Here is a 21,517-nt window from a genome sequence, read left to right on the forward strand (position 1 = left end):
TCCTCCTCCAAGTTATACATCCTTGTTATAATGTAACTTTACTCTCCTTCAAATTGTATTTACTGTTTGGTTGGTTATAGTTCTTAATTGTTTGATGTAAACCGAGCTGATTTGATTTGTATCAAGAAATTCGGTATAGAAAAGCCTTTAATAAATAAATAAATAAATAATAAATAAATCTTCAGGTGTAAAGGAGCGTGAGAGGTCATCTGCCCGGTCATTTTTATCAGCGGGATGGTATTTAAGCAAGAAATCAAATCGGTTGAAGAATAATGACCATCAGGCTTGGCGATGGTTGAGTCTCTGCGCATGATGTAAATATTCCAGGTTCTTGTGATCCGTGAACTCTGTTATCTGGTGCTGAGCACCTTCTAGCCAGGGGCGCCATTCCTCGAATGCAAGCTTGATAGTGAGCAACTCTTTGTCGCCGATGCCATAATTTCTTTCGGCTGGAGTGAAGCGTCTGGAGAAAAATGAGCAAGGATGAAGAGTATGCGTATCACTGTGCTGACTGAGCATGGCCCCTATGCCGACATCAGAGGCGTCGACCTCAACGATGAATGGCCGATGAGGGTCAGGATGACATAAACAGGGTTTCTTGATGAATGCCTCTTTAAGAACTTGAAAGGCAGAAATGGCATCTGGAGACCACTGTGATGGGTTGGCTCCTTTTTTAGTCATGGCAGTAAGTGTTGCTGTCAAGGTTGAGTAGTTCTTGATGAATGTGCGATAATAATTTAGTGAAGCCCAGGAAGCGACAGAGAGCTTTAATACCAGTAGGCTGAGGCCGGTCTTGTATGCTTTTTGTCTTCTGGGGGTCCATTTGGAAGCCTTTATTGGAAACAATGTACCCTAAGAAGGGAACAGACTCCTGGTGGAAAGCACACTTCTCGAGCTTGGCGTATAGAAGATTATCCCGCAGTCTCTGTAAGACTTTGATGACATCTACTTGATAGCTCTGGACTTCACTGGAAAAGATGAGGATGTCGTCCAAGTATACGGCCACACACTGATATAACAAGTCTCACAGGATGTCGTTCATCATATTTTGAAAAACGGCCGGGATTTTGCACAGGCCAAATGGCATCATTAAATACTCGAAGTGGCCATCGCGAGTATTAAAGGCCGTTTTCCACTCGTCCCCTTGACTAATGCGGACAGGGTTGTAAGCACCCTTTAAATCCAACTTTGTGAAGATCTTTGCGCCTTGGAGCCGATCAAACAACTCTGAAATTAATGGCAAAGGATATCGATCCCTGATGGTGATTTCGCTCAGATCTCTATAGTCAATGCAAGGGCGAAGGGATCCATCCTTCTTGCTGACAAATGGGTGGCTCTGTGTCAGGCTTCAGGTTAATTGCACAGTCGAATGATCTGTGTGGTGGAAGTATGTCAGCTGCTTGTTTGGAAAATACATCTTGAAATGAAGAGTACTGCGGTGGTAGACCAGGGAGAGCAGTAGTGGTGGCCATACATGGTAATGGGGTTACTTTTTTCAAGCATCTGTCATGGCAGTTTGGACCCTATTGTGATAACTCCATAGAAGACCAGTAGAACTGAGGAGAGTGGTCTTGCAGCCATGGGATGCCAAGCACTATGGGATGGATAGCTTTCTTGAGGATCAGAAACATGATGGTCTCGGTATGCAGGGACCCAGTGCGTAGGCAAATGGGTTGCGTGGTGAGCGAGACATCTCCTGGAAAAGGCTCGCCGTGTATGGATGAGAGGAGAGGGTGTGGGTATTGGTTCGGTAGGAATTCGTAGATGCTCTACCAATCTCTTCAGAATAAAATTCCCACCTGTACCTGAGTCGACTAGTGCTTGTGTGGCAAATTCGAGAGGCCCAGAGATGATGGAGACAGGGAGAGACCATGGAGGAGATGGTGCAGTCAGACCTAGGAAGCGTCCTCCAGTGGATCCTAGGTCTGCATGTTTCCCGGACAGATGGGACAGGTTTGGACTGCATGGCCAGTCTTCCCGCAATACATTCAGAGGCCCATCTTCTTGTGAAAGCTCTTCTCTTTGGCGGTCAAGTGGCTACGGCCTAATTGCATGGTTTCGTCGTCTTCTTCAGGACTGGGTACTGCCTGGACCGGAGCTGAAGGCAAGGAGCGAGAGTGATTACCTCCGGAGGAGTGTCTCTTGAGAGGTTTTGCCTCAGCAGATCGCTCCCATATACGTCGGTCAATCCATCCAGCGAGGTCCATGAGCAAACTTTGTGTCAGGCAACATACGTGTGACAAGTTCATCTTTTATATGGGAGTTGAGGCCTTCTAAGAAGATAGCTCGTAAACAACCCGAATCCCATAGGAGTTCAGAAGACAGTTTTAAATTCGATCACGTAGTCCGGGAGTGGTTTAGTCCCTTGTTGGAGGTGTAGGAGAGCTGAACCAGTTATAGACTGGCGTGCGGGGTCATCAAATACTGACTTGAAGAGAGCCAGGAAGCCAGGCAAGTCATTCAGGACTGGATCATTGCGTTCTCATAGTGGTGAAGCCCAGGCCAGGGCTTTTCTATCCAACAAGGACAAGATATACGTTGTCTTGGTAACCGCAATAGGGAAATACAGCGGTTGTAAGGAGAAATGCATACAGCACTGATTTAGAAAGCCCCTACACAACAGGGAGTCTCCTGAGAATCGAGTAGGGGCAGACAAAGGAACTGTAGTACGCCCGGTAACCACCGGGGGCATTGCAGTCTGGTCAGAAGTAGGAGAAGTATTCAGTCTGGCATTCAGTTGATTAAAGGCGGTAGTCAATGACTTCAAAGTCCTCTGTTGCTCTGTAAGGCTGAGAGCTGAGCGGGGTCCATAGAGTTGGCAATCTGTTATGTTTGTACTTGGTAGTGGGCCCTTGGGTCGTGGTGAGAGCTGACTTCAACCACAGGGAGGAGCCCTGTGGGGACTCACCACGACAGGCAGGGTCTCAGCAGTGATGGACGCAAGAGGCAAGAGGTTTTATTATAAAGCAGAAGTAACCCGAGGAGCGGGTTTAATAAACACAGTCCAGAGTAGAAGAGTCTCAAGCTGGTTTCTCCGGTAGTGGCCCATAGAGCGGGGTAAACTGGGGAATACTTCCTCCTGATGGTCTTTGTGCAAGGTATCTCTGGTAGTGGTCCACAGTGCGGGGTAGGCTGGAGGTTGGTGTTGGAAGTAGGCACAAGACAGCGTGGATTTGGTAGTGGTCCACAGAGCGGGGTAACCCGAGAATCCACACAGCGTACAGAGAGAAGAGTAGAGCAGATCTTGTACTCACGCCAAAGTGTAGTAGATACGTTACTGTCGTAGTCGCAGTGAAAACCCGAGGCACAGGCACACTGGAGGGTTCGTCCTTAGTAGCAGTGACAGTACACACTAGGTTGGAGAAATGTGAGACTCGCAGAGAAGGCTCTCTGAGGAGTGGATAGCCCTGAGTGTAGCAAGGCCCCCGAGGAGTGGGTACCTGAGTCACTCAGTCTAGAACGCAGGAACAGCGTAGCGAAGCGTCTCAAGGTAGTGGAATTGAGCAAGATGGTAATCCTTGCTAACTCGTAGGTAGGAAGGTCTGGTAGGTTTAAATACACATAGGCAGTGATGTCATGCGGAGGGGACGCCCCCGAGGTTCCCATCATAACATGGATAAGAAGGAGGCAGGCGTGCGTGCCCTAGGTCACACCAGATTCAAGATGGCAACTGTGATCACCCACGCCGTCCCATGAACGCCAGGGAGGTCGGCGTGTGGAGGCAGAGGCTGCCATCTGAGAAAGAATCGGAGCTGCAGGGCAAAATGAGGTGAGCAGCAGAGGTCGCAGCCGTCTGCGACCGGGCGCAACAACCACAGCATATGAAATCTTTTTAGGTTCTACAATGGAAGCAATGGGGTAGTCACAATTTGTAACCAACCCCACTCATAAAGCAGGACATATCCTAGATGTAATATTTGCCAATTATACTAATTGTCTAATCAATACCTCCCACAAAATATTGCCCTGGTCTGATCACCAACTAATAAAAATGGACATAACCCTCCTCAATGCAAAGCAAACAAACTTCAATAATAACCAAACCTTCACCTTAAAAAAAAAAAAAAGATACAACTGGATGTACTTGAAGAATCAATTGAAAATAAGCTAATTGAATTTAAGCAAGCTAATGCCTTCTCAGCTTGCTTAGGGAAAAAATCTTCAATGATATTGCAGATAACCGAAGCCCAATACAGACAAAAACGTTCCAAAAAGAACAGAATACCTCCAAACAGAAGAAACCATGGCACAACTAAGAACTAAGACGAACCAAACAGACACTGAGAAAATCTGAGAAACAATTGCCAAAATGCCTGTCTTCAGATTCTCTAGAAAATACAGATCCCTCCTAGCAAAATACCATGCATAAATCAATAAAGCAAAAAAAAAAAAAAAAAAAGACTACTATGCAAACAGATTCACGGGGTAATATTTAATTCCAAATTACCCTTTGAAACTGTCAAACACTTAATCAAGGACCTATCTTCCGCCACCTCAAGTAACTATAATTTCCCAAAGAATGCCTGCAATGAATTTGCCTCCTCCTTGTTAGATAAAATAAATAGGTTAAAAACACAATTCTCCACTTGCTCACCAACTAAAGAACCTGAAGAAAAACATGGGCAGCCTAAATGGAACAAATTCGACATAGTAACTAAAATAAAAATAAATCAAATCATTACCAAAATTAAGCCAGCTATCCACCCACTACACCCAATTCCGGCAAGTTCCCTGAAAATAGTACACAGTGTAATCAGTCCAACAATTGCAACCATAATCAACCACTCACTTTCAGAAGGATTGGTCCCTTATGGGGCAAAACAAGCTGTGATCAAACCAGTCCTAAAAAATAACACTGGCAGAATTGACAATTTCCAACCAATATCCAACTTGCCTTTTATCACAAAAGTTCTAGAAAAAGCATTGTTATCTCAATTGGAAAACCTCTTAGAAGATAATGATATTCTATACCCAAACCAATTTGGATTCAGAAAATATCGCTCAGCAGAAACTTTACTCATATCTTTAATGGACCCTGTACTACAGGGGTTTCAGAATGATAAATCTTATATCCTGGTTCTTAGATTTAACAACAGCCTTCGACACTGTGGGCAGTTCCTTGCTATGCCATCAGATGAGAAAAATTGGAATAGTTGGAAGTGTTCTCAAATGGTTCTCTTCCTTCCTAGCTGATAGGACATTCCATATCAAACTGGGAAACCACATATCTGACATATTCCATACAGGTGTCCCCAGGGCTCTGCACTCCCGGCAACACTTTTCAACATTTATATGCTTCCTCTGTGTACACTACTAGCAAAACTAGGAATCAACTTCTTATACGCAGATGACATACAGTTCTACATTTTATTCGCCAAATCAATTGAAAATACAGCATTTACGTTCTCAATATACTTGAAGGCAATACAGCAAGAACATTTGCAGCTTAAACTAACACTACACAGAAAAAAAACTGAAATTATGTGGCGCTAAGGAGAAACTCCTCTATAGTTAAACCTCCACCCTTAGATCTGGGTAATTTTCACATTACACCCTCTGAACAAGTACAGGACCTAGGAATACAGATCGATGAGAACTTCACAATGAAAAATCACATAAATTAATTAAAACAGGATACTCCAAGCTGAGAATATTGCATTGGTTGAAACCTCTTCTAACATTCCAGGACTTCTGCATTGTTTTACAAACACTTGTGTTCTCAAACATAGATTACTGCAACTTCCTATTACTAGGCCTATCTTCAGGACTTTTAAAACCACTACAGTTACTACAAAATGCCTCAGCAAGAATGTTATTATAAACAAGGAAATTTGACCAGATCACCCCCTCACTGATAGCTCTGCACTGGCTGCCAGTACAATCCAGAATTCATTATAAAGTACTAACACTAATTTTTAACATTAATGACAGAAACATCTGCTTAATAGGTGTGAATTTCCAACCATACGCACCACAGCGAACATTAAGATTGCAAAACAAAGGACTATTAACTGTGCCTACAATTCAAAGTACACATCTAACACAAATAAGAGACCAAATGTTTTCCATAGCAGGCCCCAGTTTGTGGAATTTTCTTCCAGAGACGTTATGTCTGATAACAGACCAAAAGAGCTTCAAATGTGAGCTGAAAACCTGGCTCTTCAAAAATGGATATGATTTAACATAAAATATCAATATGCAAAAAACTACAAGATTACAAACACTGATAATGTTAGAAGAATGAACGACAAGTAATGAGTGATGTAAAGTGCATTAAGATAACTCTCTGACTAATAGATGAAGATTATTGAAATGGAAATTATGTATCACAAATGACTGTTCTAGCCCTCAAGTTAACTTGTTTTAGATGTTGTGTTGACCTGTAATATGAATATCTTCTTTTGGAACGAAGGTATATAAAATGCATAAATAAATAAATCATGAGGGTCTTGAATGGGTCTTCAACTTTCTCTCCCAGAGATAGCATATTCACTGGCCTTTCAGAGGTCTCTAAGCAGAAGCGAAAACAGCTTCAACCCCAGGAATCCCTGTTAAAAAGGTGAAGTACTCATCATGAGGACCAGATCCAGTCACACAGCAGCAGGGGACATAATGTCATAATACCTCTGTATCGCCCCATGGTGAATACCGCACCTTGAAACTGTAAAATTCCGGTTGCCGTATCTCAAAAAAGATATAGTTGCAATGGAGAAGGTACAGAGAAGGGCAACCAAAATGTTAAAGGGGATGGAACAGCTCCCCTATGAGGAAAGGCTAAAGAGGTTAGGGCTGTTCAGCTTGGAGAAGAGACGGCTGAGGGGGATATGATAGAGGTCTTTAAGATCATGAGAGGCCTTGAATGAGTAGATGTGACTCGGTTATTTACACTTTCGGATAATAGAAGGACTAAGGGGGCATTCCATGAAGTTAGAAAGTAGCACATTTAAGATTAATTGGAGAAAATTCTTTTTCACTCAATGCACAATTAAGCTCTGGAATTTGTTGCCAGAGGATGGCGTTAGCTGGGTTCAAAAAAGGTTTGGATAAGTTCCTGCAGGAGAAGTCCATTAACTGCTATTAATCAAGTTTACTTTGGGAATAGCCACTGCTATTAATTGCATCAGTAGCATGGGATCTTCATGGTGTTTGGGTACTTGCCAGGTTCTTGTGGCCTGGTTTGGCCTCTGTTGGAAACAGGATGCTGGGCTTGATGGACCCTTGGTCTGACCCAGCATGGCAATTTCTTATGTTCTTATGACTTTTCAGTTCTTTTAGTGGCATTACCATCTTCCAAAGCAAGGCGATCAACCCCTTCAGGAAAGATGGAGGAGGTAGTCTCGCCTTGGCAAAGAAAGGAAAACTCCCCTTCCAATCCTGAATTAAGGGGTGCGGCCTCACAAGCCATGTTCCAAATTTCGGACATTCTACAGACCTTTTTTGCCTCTATGCCTACTTCCCACCACACTAGGCTGTCCTCTAATGACTCAGAGGATATTTTATTGTCATGATCGTTTCTTTCTTCCCCTCCCCCCGCATGAGGAAGTAGAAATAAAGAGGGTAACCACTGAGGATTGAGTCCAGCAGTCTCAGAATCTGACAAGGACATACCAGACTCCCCACCAGCTTCTCCTGGCACGTGCACTGGCATTCCATCAGACCACCCCCGGTGGAGCCACTGGAACCGTACTCACCTCTGGAGGTCTTGACATACTCAAAGTTCATCAAAAAGGTGGGTTCCATAATAAAAATAGAGACAAAAAAATGCCGATCCAAGAGCCAGAGGTACATGGGATTCTCAAGATTTTTGACATCCCATAAGAGCTGATGGCGCTCCCATCTCATGTGGCCCTGGAAGGCCTATTAGACAAATCCTGGTAAGCTTATGTGGGATCTTCCATTTTGCGGACAACGGATCTAAAATACCGGATGCGAAAATCTATGCACTATGGATCGGTACAGCTCCCTCACATGTCAGTAGTTGTTGAGTCGGGCATGAAGAAAGTGAAGAAGACACATCTGTACTTGAATACACCACCAGAGAGAGATAATACATTCCTGGACAACTTCGAAAGAAGGTTTTCCAAGGAGCAATGCTGAGCACCAGGATTCAGCATCATCAATTTTATATCACCCAATAGTTATATGAATGCTTGCAAGTATTGAAGCCTAAGGAGGATTCAAAACTCAACGGTCAACTACATAATCAGACCATAGCGGACATGGAGGAAGGCTTACGTCATTTCTTTCATACAGTGTATGAAGCCTTCGATACATCGGCCAGGATGTTAGTGGCTACTATAGCAGCCCAAAGGATGCTTGCCTTCGAGCAAGTGCCATCCATGAAGACGTTCATGAAAAGCTGGCCGATCTCTCTTGCAAGGGGGATAATTTATTTGGGGTCAGGTTACGAGAGACTGTATCCCAGTTAAAGGAGCAGAGTATGGTGGTCTCTTTTCTTACGATGCCAATGGAACAATATTCCTCAAAGAGATTCTATCCAACTTTTAAGAAATCTTACTTCCAGAGATGTTAATATAGACCGTTCAGCCCCTACAGGGTACCCCCCTACCAAACTCAACGGCAGCAACCGCAACAACACAACCAAGGGGACGTGTGAGAACTCAACGACCACAAAAGCAACAGCAGGGCAATAAGCAGAAGCCTTAGCAGAATTTTTGAAGAAGGCTCAGCCACAGCCTTTCTCAACTATAGGTGGCAGGATATCCTCTTTTTACTACACCTGGTCCTCCATCACATTGGACTGTTGGGTTCTCAGTGTGGTACAGAATAGTTATCAGCCATTCTTCCAACTGCCCACACAACTGCCCCATCTCACACCATCTTCTCGAGACCGAAAGACCCATGTTCTTCTTTGTCAGGAGGTTCAATCGCTTCTCAAACAACATGCGATCCAACCATTACTTCAAATGAACGCAATAGAGGATTTTACTCCCAATATTTCCTCATTCCAAAGGGGGGGGGGGGGCTCTGACCCATTTTAGACCTTCGGGCCCTCAACAAGTTTATTCGGAAGGAGAAATTTAAAATGACATCTCTCAACATAATTCTACCATTCTTACAACCCAACGATTGGATTTGCTTTCTGGATCTCATGGATGCATACGCCCATATCCCCATGTAGCCGTCTTTGTGGCAGTATCCTTGTCAAGTAAACAAGAAACACTACCAATACTAGGTTCTCTTTGATGCAGGTCCCAAAACATGAATGCAAGGCCTATGACTAACATTTAGTGGACTTTCTGAACTTTCTCTTCACAGCCCCTAAGGACACATTCTAGTTTTAAATAATGTACTATATGTATTGTCAATTTATTCATTTTATTTTATTTTATTATTTATACACAGTTTTATTTATTTTTGCTCTCGGTTTTCTATTGTTCCTTGATTCCAATTGTTTTAAATGTTCAATTGTTAATGTTCATTGTTCAATGTATCGCCTCCCAGCGAAAGTTCTGTTCCATTGTAAACCGGTGTGATCTATATTCTTTATAGGAATATCGGTATATAAAAATTCAAAATAAATAAATAAATAGGTGCTTCTGTTTGGCCTTTCATCAGCACCCCTATTGTTCACAAAAATAAGAAGCAAAAAAAAAAAAAAAGTCCCCCTTAATGGCAATATATAAATTAAAAAGGGACTATAATATCCTCCCTTATATTGTATTTGATTATACTGGCGTTTTAGTTGTCAATAGTAGGTCTCATTTTCAGCAGAGAATGAGATGCTTCAGACAAACAGTAGCATTATGACACCATCATAAAAACTGTATTAGAACTGCATTGGAGGAGATTATAGTTCCCTTTGTTTATATAGATTTGTTTATCATGCATCAGTTGGAATATGTCTCTTCATCACTGTACTTTCAGACACAGGACAGAGAGGGACTCTTTAAAAAAGAAAAAAAAGGGGGGTGGAGTCAAGATGGCGCACTAAGCAGACACACAATGCTCCTGCTCCGGCATTTTTTTCCCCTTTGAGTCATTTCAAGAAAAGGAAAATGCCTGCAAATCGTAAGGGGAGACCCAGAGCTTACCCTTCCACTTCGGCAATCCCAGCCGGACAGAGAACGATCGCGCAGTGTGTCGCTGGCTCCGGGGCAACGGGGCTGAGTGGTCCGGCAGTCGGGCCCCAGAGGGGAGCTGGTGACCCAACCTCGGAGGAGGTTTCCCTCAGCCTATTGGACGACCAACTACCACCGGCGGCATGAGCGATGCTGCGGCAGCCAGAGAGCCCCGAAGTGTTAGCTCTCGGAGGGCAGTCTGAAGGGGCGGCATTCTTGGGAGAGCTGGTGCGGACCTCCGTGGAACATGGAGAGACCTTTACCGGTGAGAGCGATCAGGGAAGGAGAGAGGAACAGCGGAACTCTGGAAGTGAGGCCTCGGGACACGACTCCCTACCCCATGCCGTGAGAGAGGTAACATTGGAGAAGCCACAGGTAGTCACTTTAGATTGCCTGTGGAATTTGTCATCTGCAATGGCGAAGTCTATAGCAGAATGCTCTCTTAAAATTAATTCGGTATCCTGCCAGCTAGATATTTTAAATAATAACTTTGATGGACATAAAATGGAGGTTTCTGGAAAAATAACTGAGTTGAAGACAGGACTGAAACAGGCTAAAGATGTACAGACTTTGTTGATATAAGACTGTGGGATGATTAAAAGAAAAATGGAGAAAATTGAGAATACATTAAAGCATTTAAATCTGAGGATTATCAATTTCCCCAGGGTTGTTGGAGAATTGCCTAGGATAACCGTGAATCGGTATATTCATGAAGTTTTGGAGATTCCCACTGATAAGACTCCACCCCTGGAGAAGGTGTACTTCTTGCCTATACGAAGAAATCAACATATACCACCTACTCAAAATATGTTAGAAAATTTGACTGAGTTTTTGGAATCATCCACTTATGAAATTGCTGAAAAAGCAACCTTATTGATTTAATTTCTTAATGAAAATGATATGGGAATAATCATGTGGGCATATTTTAAAAAGATCAATGTACCTTTTATGGGATCCTGTCTTCGAATATTTCCAGATTTAACAAAAGAAACCCAACAGAAAAGAAAAAGTTCTAGCTTTAAAACAGGATGATTTAGATCTTGGGGCCTCCTTCATACTTAGGTTCCCATGTAAATGTGTCCTTAAGTATGGGAGGGAGAGTTACATCTTTTTCTTACCAGAGCAGCTAAAGGGCTCTGTCAATGCTAAAAAGTTGGAACAACAGATGGGAGTAGTCCAAATAGTCCAGATAGAAATACCTGAAACAAGTCTGTTATTTCCTTACTAGTTTTTTCTTTATTTTCTTTTCTATCTCCCTTGTATTTGCAGTACACCACCCCCACCTATTATAGTGGTCTAATGAGGTGTATTTAATCAGGGATATTTATTTATTTTTTATTTATTTAACAGTTTTATATACCAAAATTCTTGTAAAAGGTTACAAATCAGTTCGGTTTACATTGAACAGTAACAGTGCTTCAGAAAATGAAAGCAATTACATTGAACAGTAACAGAGCTTCAGAAGAGAACAATTACAAAGAACTAATCTGGAAAATATTTCATTTGCTGTAAAATTTCTTTTGTCTTGATGTAATTCACCATGTTTCTGTAACAAAGTTAAACTTTGTATATAATTGATTTAAAAAACCTAATAAAGAGAAAAAAAAACCACAAAGGAGAAATTACTACTTACCTGATAATTTCCTTTTCTTTAATGAAGACAGGTTAATCCACGACCAGTGGGTTATGCACCTCTACCAGCAGATGGAGACAGAGCAAAGCGGATGTCATATACTCCTGCACTGACATCAGCCCGCCAGTATTCTCTACAAAAGCCAACTGTGTACAACTAAACAATACTTGATCATAACTATTAACAGATAACCATTTAAGCACTCAGTTAAAAGGAATACATTGAGCTCAGCCAAGAAGCATAATATCACTAATCTCGGGACTGGATCTGACACTTACCAGTAATCCCCGGAAATGCAGCCACTCACGAGAACAATAGCACCACTATCCAGCAGCCAAGGGCGGGAAGGTGGATTAACCTGTCTTCATTAAAGAAAAGTAGTAATTCTTCCTCTCTTAGCATTCAGACAGGTTAATACACGACCAGTGGGATGTACCAAAGCTACTCCCGAACAGGGCAGAAAGCTGCCCGAGGTCCAATCAACGCCGCAAGCGTGAAGGCTGAGTTAAATGGGCACTTATGATTGAGCGCCCGCTCTCTTAACGTGTGCCGATCCACCTCTTCTGGGCGTCCGAATTAATATTTAAATGGGCTGCCACGGTATAAAGGAGGCGCTAGGGAAAATTTGGCATCCTTAGCGCCTCCTCTGTATCGGGCTCCCAAGAGAGGTGGCTGTCAGCAGGTTAGGAAAACGGCCACTCAGTTTTACGAGAGTCTGTTTTCCAAACCTGACCAGGGGGTCACTTTTTTTTTTTTTTAAATTTTTATTTTATGGTTCTCCTTTTTCGGTTCCTCCGACTTAATATCGTCAAGATATTAAGTCAGAGGAACTACAGAAAAGCAATATTTTCTGTTTCTCTGTAAACTTTTGGGGCTCCTCAAGAATTAATGCCTGCTCAGGGACAGGCGTCAATTTTTGAGAGTAAAAATGTACGCGTCGGGCATACATTTTATTATTTTGTTTTGCATCAAGGGGTAATAGCTAATAGCCTCATCAACATGAATTTACATGTGATGAGTGCTATTGGCTACGTACTCGATTGGACGCACGTTTTGGATGCACTAACCCCGATTTTGCATCAGGGGTTATGGACGTGCATCGAAAACACACATCCATTCACATGTTGAGCTGTGCTCTGGCCGCAGCGCACAGTATTGCATCAGCCTGAAAGGGCAGAAAAACCCAAGCAACGCTTGGAAGAATAATCAGCTACAACGATAGGGTCTGTGACAGATCCTACATGCCAAAGTACCAGACATAGCTGACCATGCAAGAAAGCATCAAGAGTTTCAGGGGATGAAAGGCAACCCCTGAATGGGATCACTAGCCCAAACCCCGTGCAGGGAGATGTTAGGTCTGAAGTTCACCCACACTACACTCTGTCAAGGGCAGGGCTATCCATTCTGTCTCCAGGCTAGTTTAGATGAGCAGGAAGGAACTTTAGACAACCTAGTGAAGTGAGAAAAGCTAAAGGCAGTACTGGCCAGAACTTGGCAAAAATATAGGGAAAAAGTGGTGTATCTTTCCCTGCAGGTATACACTAAGATATATCACGAATGCCCTAGCTTTTCTTCTCTTCCCCTCGACATTCTAACTGGAAGTCGGAAGGAAAGAAGAACACAAGGAGACAGATCGCTGGATTGCAGGGGTAAAAACAAGTCGCTAGATTGTATATCTCAACTCCAAGCGAATAACTCACTGCTGATTCCAGTAAGACGTTACCCACCAATATAGAGCCCTCAGCCTGCTTGGAACAGCTGAAACTGAGGGGGAATCCCCCAGGGAAGAAATCCAGAAACACTCCACCAAGAGACAGGAAACTGGGGTGCCGCAAGTGCAAACCATTGTCTAACAGGATTTCTTCACTGGCCTGGAAACCTTAAGGGTACTAGGGGCATGGTCAGTGAGATCTCGGAACAGACTGCCCACGAACTTGGCTTAGGTATTAATACATATACTTCCCCCAAGGAAGCACGCGGTCCAGTAAATAGAACAACTGTTGCATGTACCAGGACTCCCCTGCTCGCAGACAGGTTTGTCCCTAAAATGGGGACATATAGCTTGCAAGCCACTTCAACCAAAGAGTAGGACCTTTGATGCGGGGTCCCTCAACTCCCTGAGCTATGGATATGGCGATAGGTTGTAAAGCAAACTTGACAATTACATAGTCTAGAACCACCCTCACTGAGGTAGGGTCCCGCAGGTGAGAATGACTAACAATAGTGGGCCTCCATGAAAATTGACAACTGAGCTCAGAAGGTATCAAAGGTGACTCCTGGACAGGAGAAACCCCTAATCTTCATTGGGGACCTACTCCATAGAGGAGACTCCCAGTACGACAGGGAGACCGAATCTGGAATGGCTCCCTTGCAAACTAGACCTGCTGTGCCTTAGGACGACCTAAGGAGAGCGCTACTGCCTGACTAGCTCTCGGATCCCGCGAGGAACCAAGAGAGACTGCCAGTGAGAAGCAGTGACATCCTTTCTCCAGGAAACAGAAAATGAGGGACACCCTTGAGGGGTGGACAACTAAGTGTCCAGAGGGGGAACCCATAAGGGTCATCCTGGAAACCCAGTTGTATCTCCCCTTTCTGAAAGGACAGGAAAGCAACGGGAATCGGGGCCTCCAGATCCCGAAAAACCTTCCAACTCTCCAGGTGAGAGTTGGATTACAGTCACTGATCGCTGAAGTTCAGAAGCGACCAAATCTGCCACTTGCAGCCACCCTCAGATGGGGTAGGCCACCACAGTAATCACCAAAGGGACCCAGCAAAAATGGTCTAATGACTGCCGCTTCTGTCACCTGGTCCTGGCCTACACAACCTGTTGTGCTCGCCATGAGGGAAACACCCACCACTCATACAGTAGAGGGCAACTGGAAGAATAGTGGCCTTCGTTGTAAAACATGCTGACTAGTACTCATACAGTGGTATCCCATCCTATGGATGGCAGCACTCCTGCGAACCCACTTGCCATGCTTGTGGGTATAATCCTACGGCACAGCAAGGACCAAGCACCACCTGTTAGAGTTGGTGGCAGCATGCTGCCAAAAAGTAATCACAGAGTATGTGATGCCGCCTTCCTTGCCAGTTACAAAAGAGATGAGGAGGGTAATACTGTGACACGATGATGGAAGAACCCTGGCATGGCTATGAATTGTCCAGAGAGAATGCCGCCTGCCAGCGCCAAGGCACTTGGAGTAGATGCCCTGCTGTACCTGACCGCACATGCTGTGCTCCATTGTAACACTAACTCCCAATGGAGTAGATAGGAACAGTATGATGACGGCTGTCCAGTACCATTGGGCTCTGATTATGGCATGGTGGCGTTCTATGGCATCGCCCCTATGGTACCCCCAGTACCTGATAATGCTCCAAGAGGCTGGACACAGCCCTTGAAATTGCGTTAGGAATGGTTCACTGCTGTTTCCCTCATGGAACGGCAGCAACAAAATCCATGGTGACCGGTGCCCCTGATGCTCTGCGGTCGTGTCCTGCAGTATCTGACCGTGTCCACTGGTGCCCACCATGGTGACAGTACCTGAAAGGCCTATAACGCTCTCACACTCACAGACAATGGATCACATCAGTGGCACAAATGATGCTACACCAAGGGCTAAGACAGCGCTTGAGTGTGTCTTGATCAGTAGTATGACAGTATATAGCGCCATCCCCGGTACCATAGGCGCCCATGGACATCAACAGCTCGGCAGCACTGATAGAGACCCCGGTGCCCGAAGGCATCGATAGACCAGTGGTTTCGAGGACGCCAGGGGCATCTGCAGGCAGAGGCTCTACAACCTCAACACGTCTCATCAGTGTCTAATGACTGATGGCGCCATCGATGGTTCCCCTTGGCGCATCTATACATCCAAGGGCGTTGATGCTGTGAGCTCGATGGCATCCCTCGTCAGCAGCTATGGCTGACAATAGCCTTGCTAGCGCTCATAAGCACAGATGAGGTATGAAGCCAGGAGCGGCTTCCGATGCCCCCTGATCTCAGCAGCTCAGGGTCCCTGAGATCAGGGGACATCCATGGTGCCCAAAAGCTATAAGCCAGTGATGGGACACCCCGATGTCCTTTGGTGCCCCATCTGGACACTGCAAAGGAGCCTTGAGGGCACCAAAACACTGCACCTAGATACCTCAGCGCTCCAGAGTGCCTTGAGTATATGGCGACCCCAGAACTCGACAGCACCAAGTCCATCCAAGGCTGAAACCCTGAGGGCTTCAGTAGCACTCGAAGGCTTTCAGACCCCAGTGGCTAATGGCCTTGAGGACGACTAGGGTGCTTAGGGGCGATCCCAGTGCCTCGATGGTGCTCGACATCATCGAGAGTGGCAACGAATGGCATCGCTGGCTAACATGGCTGATGGCGGCCCCGCACCTCAACAGCATCGAGTGCATTGATGGTATCGAGGCAGTTTCTCAACGCAGTGGACTTGAGGCCATGGCTTCGAGGCCACACACATCGAGGGTAGCCACGGCATCGAGACTAAGCACCTCAATGGGATTGAGGGCATCAATGGTATTGAAAGCCTCAAGGGCATCGATAGCACAGAGGGTATTGATGGCAGCTCTGATGGGGTTCAGGGGGACCATGGCGCTCGATGGCAATCCTGGTCCCCGACACTAGAGGTCGGTGCCGCTACTCCTCCACATTGAGGCCCAAGGCGCTCGATGACTCCGGTGCATACAGAAGGCCCTAATGGCATCAAGGGCAGTCACGCACCTCGATAACATCAAGGGCGCCCCAGAACCTCAACGCCATCAAGAGTGACCATGATGCTTAATGGCAGTCCTGGTCCGTGACGCAGTCCTGACATTGACATGTCAGATCATCAGTGCACTGGTCACAGATATATGCGGGCAAACATTACTGGGCATGGCACTGAAAGTGCAGCAGTCAGCTGCTTGCCAAGGCTCCTGCTCACCCTCTCTCACAAGGAGATTGCACTGCCATCACAGGTAAGCAGGAGGGGAGGTTACATCATCCAGGACTCCTGCCTCTGGAAACTAGTTCCTTTGAATGTGGGGAGTATGAGTTCTCCCTCCCACAGGAACGATGTAGTCGTCAATCTCTTCACTGTCTGAACATCCACTAATGCCAATCCATCCGTGAAAACGACAAGGAACTCCTGCCTGGGTACCACTCAAGCGAGTACCCAGGGATCACCCATGGACTGCGTTCTGTCAGCCCTGCCAGCACCTGATAAAGGTACAAAAAACAGATAGAGCAAGGAGAGGACACAGATATCAAACTGTAGGTGTAGTATTTATTTAATAAAGGATAGTATTAGACTCTGCTAGGCTGCACAGCGACTAAGGCCCGCCATGCGGCTGGCAGATAGTGGAAAGAGGAGGATAAAAGGAAAAGAAAAAAGAAAATAAAACTGCCATAAGGGAAAGAAAAACAGCTGCAGCTCTAGAAATATCACTTACAAAAACTGAGGAGAGACGAAAGCTGAATACTATGACACACATGGCTCCGCGGAAAAAAAGAGACTGAGGGATTCTGCCTAGGGGGCAGGTTGATAACTACAGCTGCACATGCTCAGTAGGGCATGTTTGAAAGTTCTAGAATCTTTGAGATCAAAGTTCCAGACCAGGGCTCCATCCGTTGATGTCACCCATGCTGTCACCCAATCCGGCTTGTCCTCAGAGAAATTACTGAACATATACTGTAGACGGTCATAGTTTAATGGGACAAGACCAATGGAGAAATTACTTACCTGATAATTTCGTTTTCCTTAGTGAAGACAGATGGTCTCAGGACCAGTGGGTATTGTGGTCCTCCGCCAGCAGGTGGGAGACTGAGTCAGATTTCAAAGCTAACGTCACGCAGTAACCTCAGCTCCTCAGTACTCTCTTCGAAAAGCCATTGTGGATATATCTTTGCTTACATAACTTGATTAAACCTTGATTTGGTTCAACTAATTTCCAAACTGGAGACCACCAGTGCACTCAACCAATTAACGCCGACACCGGACAAACTGTGGGTGTCTTGAACTAGGGGTAGGCCGCAGCTATTTGATTAGTCTCGAGGTTTGCTATCCGAGGTTCTCCTTTTCTGGGGCAGCCATGGGTGGGATGCTGAGTTATTTGTCTACACTAAGGAAAACGAAATTATCAGATAAGTAATTTTCCTAGCGTGTAGCAGATGGACTTAGGACCCGTGGGATGTACAAAAGGTACTCCCGGGCAGGGCGGGAGGCTGCCCATGGCCCACTTAGTACTGCCCTTGCGAAGGCTGCGTCTTCCCGAGCTTGAACATCCAGGCGGTAGAACCTGGAAAAGGTGTGTATGGAGGACAGATCTCAGCGGGTGACAGTAGCTTGGTTTCTGCCCAAGAAACTGCCTGTGCCCTCATAAAATGAGCCTTAATCTGTAGTGGTAAGGGCTTCCCTTCCTCTACATAGGCTGCCTTGATTACTTCCTTGATCCAGCGAGCTTTGGTCGCCCGCAAGGCCGCTTCTCCTTGTTTCTTCCTGCTGTGAAGAATGAACAAGTGGTCTGTTTTGCGCACCGGTTCCGATCTTTCCAGGTACCGCACTAGGAGTCTGCCGACATTTAGATGGCGAAGAAAGTGTGAGTTTTCCAAGTCTTTACGTTCGTCCGGAGATGGTAGTGAGATTGTTTGCTTCAAGTGAAACTCGGAAACCACTTTCGGTAGGAAGGAGGGGACAGTTCGCAGTTGTATGGTTCCAGGCGAGAACCTAAGAAATGGTTCCTGAAAGGATAGTGCCTGTAGTTCGGAGATGCGACGAGCTGAACATATTGCCACCAGGAATACCGTCTTCAATGTTAAGAGGTGTAATGACAGACTGAGTGTTGGTCTGAAGGAAGCCCCAGCTAGGAAGTCTAATACTAGATTGAGATTCCATAGAGGCACTGACCACTTTAGGGGTGGTCGGAGTTGTTTAACCCCTTTCAGGAAGCGGGACAAATCCGGATGGGTTGATAGCCAGATACCGTCCACTTCAGCTCTGAAGCAGGCCAGTGCAGCTACTTGGACCTTGAGGGAGATGAGTGACAACCCTTTCATCATCCCGTCCTGTAGGAACTCCAGAATCATGGGAATCTTGGCTGTCCGCGGGAGTATCCCGCGGTCCTCACACCAGGCTTCGATTACTCTCCAGATGAGTATGTATGACAGGGATGTGGAGAACTTGCGCGCTTGGAGCAGGGTGTCAGTCACAGCCTTTGAGTAACTGCGCTTCTTCAGGCGAGTCATCTCAAGGGCTAGACCGTAAGAGAGAATCGAGACGGATCTTTGTGGAGAATTGGGCCCTGCCGGAGAAGGTCCCTGTGTGGAGGTAGGCACAGAGGGTTCCCCGCAAGGAGTCTTTGCATGTCTGTGTACCATGGTCGTCTTGGCCAATCCGGGCCACTAATAGAACTAGTCCCCTGTGATGTTCCATCTTGCGGATGTCCTTGCCCAGTAGTGGCCATGGGGGGAAGGCGTACAGTAAGTCTTCCTCTGGCCAAGTCTGGATGAGAGCATCGATTCCTTGGGAGTGTGGCTCTCGTCTGCGGCTGAAGAACCTGGGGACTTGGGCACTGAGATGGGTGGCCAGTAGATCCATGGCTGGGAGGCCCCAGCGATTTACTATCAGTTGGAAGGCTGTAGTTGACAGCGTCCATTCTCCCGAGTCCAGGCTCTCTCTGCTGAGGAAGTCTCTTGAGACATTGTCTTTTCTTGCGATGTGGGAGGCAGAGATCCCTTGTAGGTTTATCTCCGCCCATGCCATGAGAGGGTCTATCTCCAGAGACACCTGCTGGCTCCTGGTTCCTCCCTGGCATTGTCCGGCATTAGTCGAATTGCTTTGCCTCAGAGTCTGTGGCTGAATTGCAGGCATGCTAGTCTGACTGCTCAAGCTTCCAGGTGGTTTATCTTCCATTCCACCTCTTCCTTGTTCCATTGTTCCTGGGCCGTCAGTTCCTGACCGTGAGCTCCCCACCCTCGCAGGCTCGCGTCCGTGGTGAGCAAGGTCCAGTTTGGTGGGGATAGGCTTACTCCTCGCTTACGTTGTCTTCCTGTAGCCACCACTGGAGCTGAGAAAATACCTCTGCTGGTAGTTGGAGGCGAATTGAGTAGTCCTGGGACAGTGGGTTCCATCGTGAGAGTAAGGAGCGCTGGAGCGGTTGCAAATGGGTCCTTGCCCACGGGATGACCTCCAGGGTTGATGCCATGAGGCAGAGGACTTGAAGATAGTCCCATACCTTGGGGCATGCATTGGTCATCAATTGTAATTCTTTCATCAGTTTCCTTCTCCTTGGAGGAGGGAGGAAGACTTTGTTCTGTTTGGTGTCGAAACGGCCCCCCAGGTATTCTAGCAATTGAAAGGGCTGTAGACTGCTCTTGCCCATGTTCACGACCCTACCAAGTTCCTGCAGTAGACTCTTGACTCTGCTGGTCACCTGCCGGCTCTCTTCTGAAGACTTTGCCCTGATCAGCCAGTCATGCAGGTAAGGGTGTACAAAGATCCCTTCCTTCCTCAGTGTTGCCGCCACGATACCATGATTTTGGTGCATGCTCTGGGGGCAGTTCCTAGGTTGAAGGGTAGCGCTTGGAACTGGTAATGTTGACCCAGTATCGCAAAGCGCAGGAAGCGCTGGTGATCCTAATGGACTGGGATGTGAAGGTAGGCTTTGGAAAGGTCCAGGGAGGTTAGGAACTCTCCCGGTTGAACTGCCAATATTACGGAGCGAAGAGTTTCCATGCGGAAGTGTAGTACCCACAGATGACGGTTGACGTTCTTGAGATCCAAGATGGGCCGGAATGATCCTTCCTTTTTGGGAACGATAAAATAGATGGAATAGCACCCCGTATTTTGTTCGGGTGTGGGAACCGGAGTTATTGCCTTCAGACTGAGTAGCCTTGTTAGAGTGTTTTCTACTGCCAGTCTCTTGGTGTCTCTTTGTCTCGTGGGATGCTGCGGAACTCCAGAGAGTAGCTTCTCTGATGATGTTTAGTACTCATTTGTCCGACGTGATCTCGAGCCATCTTTGGTAGAAGAAGGCAGGTCGACCCCCTATCTCCTCTTCCTGTGGCTGGGTCGACCCATTCTCATTGTGGAGCACGCCTGGAACCTGTCCCCAGGCCTGCTCCCCTCTTGGTCTGTCTGTTCCGAAAGGGCTGGGACCTTCCAGAGGGACGAGGTACCTGGAACTGCGATTTCCTGTAGGGTCTAAAGCACTGCGATCCTCTGCCCTTGGTTCTTCTGGGGGAGGGATGCTGAGATCTTTTACTCCTATCTTCCGGTAGCCGAGGCACTGGGGATTTGCCCCATTTGCTAGCTAACTTCTCTAATTCGCTTCCGAACAAGAGAGATCCTTTAAAAGGCATTCTTGTGAGATTCGCTTTAGATGTCGTGTCCGCAGACCAATTCTGTCGCCATAGTTGTCTTCTGGCTGCCACTACCGAGGCAACGCTCCTGGCTGAGGTGCGCACAGGTCTGAACTTGTGTCCATCAGGAAGGCTGCTGCAGGTTCCATCGTCTCACCGGTATACGTTCCGGAGTTATTTGCCTCTCTCAAGGGGAGCAAGCAGGAACGTGCCACCAGTGCGCAGCAGGAAGCAATCTGCAGTGTTATTGCTGTTGCGTCGAAAGCCTGCTTAAGGATGGATTCCAATCGTCTGTCCTGAGTGATTATAAACAAACCTGTCAGCTGAACTGATAAGGGGACCAATGCAATACAGTGCGCTCACACGCGTGCACTGTTTAACCTGCTGTCAGACACAGGTTAAATAGGCGCTAATCCACCCCCTAATGCAATAGGGGGATTAGCGCCTATTTAA

General features: G+C 46.2%; 1 protein-coding gene across 5 annotated transcripts in view; it reads left to right on the forward strand.

Annotated features, from left to right (window-relative positions):
- Positions 1 to 21,517, forward strand: part of KAT2B (lysine acetyltransferase 2B) — a 328,579-nt gene that overhangs the window by 149,100 nt on the left and 157,962 nt on the right. The gene's annotated exons all lie outside the window — the stretch shown is intronic.

The sequence above is a fragment of the Rhinatrema bivittatum genome, chromosome 2 (assembly GCF_901001135.1).
Source record: "Rhinatrema bivittatum chromosome 2, aRhiBiv1.1, whole genome shotgun sequence".
Taxonomy (NCBI): domain Eukaryota; kingdom Metazoa; phylum Chordata; class Amphibia; order Gymnophiona; family Rhinatrematidae; genus Rhinatrema; species Rhinatrema bivittatum.